The sequence below is a fragment of the Myotis brandtii genome, unplaced genomic scaffold (assembly GCF_000412655.1).
Source record: "Myotis brandtii unplaced genomic scaffold, ASM41265v1 scaffold436, whole genome shotgun sequence".
In the NCBI taxonomy this organism is placed as follows: domain Eukaryota; kingdom Metazoa; phylum Chordata; class Mammalia; order Chiroptera; family Vespertilionidae; genus Myotis; species Myotis brandtii.
This window is the reverse complement of record NW_005366679.1, coordinates 1105069-1106944: the sequence shown is the minus strand read 5'-3', so window position 1 is coordinate 1106944 and position 1876 is coordinate 1105069.

Here is a 1876-nt window from a genome sequence, read left to right as displayed (position 1 = left end):
CACTCCCCTGCCTGCCTGCCTGATCACCCCTAACCACTCTGCCTGCCAGCCTGCTTGCCCCCAACTGCCCCCCACTGCTGGCCTGCTTGCCCCAAAGTGGCCCCCCCACTGGCCTGATTGCCCCCAACTGCCCTCCCCTCCTGGCCTGATCGCCGCTAACCGCCTCTGCCTCGGCCCCGCCACCATGGCTTTGTCCAGGACGTCCAGAAGGTCTCCTGGCCTAATTAGCATATTACCCTTTTATTATTATAGACTAGAGGTCTGGTGCATGAAAAGTCATGCACTGGAGGAGGGGTCCCTCAGCCCGGCCTGCCCCCTCTCACAGTCCTGGAGCCCTCAGGGGTGGGAGGCGGCCCAGCGATCAGGGGAAGACGATGCCCCATCACACCTCTGCTGCTGCCACTGCCGGCAGCACAAGCCTTGGCTGGGCCTGATTACCTGAGCCTCAGGCCGGCCCTGGGCGGCTGGGGGGCTGAGGGATTGGGGGACTCTGGAGGCAGGCACGTGGCAAAGCCGGGTCCACATGGGAGCGGGCCTGGCCTTGCCTCGCACCTGCCAACCCAGCGGGGCTGACGGGACTGGGCTCCGCCATCTTGTGGCTGTGGGTGCCACCATATTTGAGGGCGAGGCAGTCAATTAGCATATTCCCTCCTTATTAGATAGGATTTCCTGGTGTCCAACAACTCAAATGAAGCAGAAAGAGTGCTGGATTTTTCGTCTGACAGAATTACTTCCAAATTTTGGCTCAGTCACTTTCTACCTCTAAAAGTGGACAATTTATTTAATTTCTGAAGTAGCCAGTCTTCAAGACAGCTCCCACTGTCCCCTCCTCCTGGCATTCATACCCTTGAAGAGTCTCCTCTCCCAGTGTACCAGGGTTGGTCTTTGTGACCAATGGACCACGGCAGCAGGGATGGCATGTCACTTCCAAGATTAAGTTATAAAGGGCGGCAGCTTCCTTCTTGGCCTCTGTCTCTCTTGCGTTTCTCACTCTAGAACAGTGATGGCGAACCTTTTGAGCTCGGCGTGTCAGCATTTTGAAAAACCCTAACTTAACTCTGGTGCCGTGTCACATATAGAAATTTTTTGATATTTGCAACCATAGGAAAACAAAGATTTATATTTTTGATATTTATTTTATATATTTAAATGCCATTTAACAAAGAAAAATCAACCAAAAAAATGAGTTCGCATGTCACCTCTGACACGCGTGTCATAGGCTCTGCTCTAGAACAAGCCAGCTGCCAGAGCTTCAGGACATCCGGCCACACTGTGGAGAGCTTCATGTTACCAGGAACCGAGATCCTTACTCCCGCTGCTGTGAGGAAGGGAGGCCTGCCATAACCAAGCCGGTGAACTTGGAAGTTAAGCCTCTGGTGTTCAGACCACTGCTGCCCTAGGTGACAGCTTGACTTTTACTTCCCGAGAGATAGTGAACCAGAAACACCCCTCCAAGCCACTCCCAGAGTCCCAACTCCTAGAAACTGAGATAACAATGTTTCGTATTCTAAGCTGTTAAATTTCTGAGTAACTGATTACACAGCAAAAGAACAAATACAACTTCTTTAAACATCAATGTCATCATCTATAAACTGGAGATATAAAGGGTTGTTGTGAGGATAACAAGATAACTTATGTGAAACTGTCCAATGCAGTTTCTGTGACATACTAAGGGCAGAGAAAAAAATTAATTGAACAAATATGACTTGTTTGTGATGACTGTCACATGTTTACCCTTTTCAGAATCTTTTTCTCTTAAATTGGCTCAGTCCTTTTCTTTAAAAAAATTATTATTGATTTTTTCAGAGAGGAGAGGAAAGGGAGAGAGAGAGAGAGAAACATCAATGATGAGAGAGAATCATTGATTGGCTGCCTC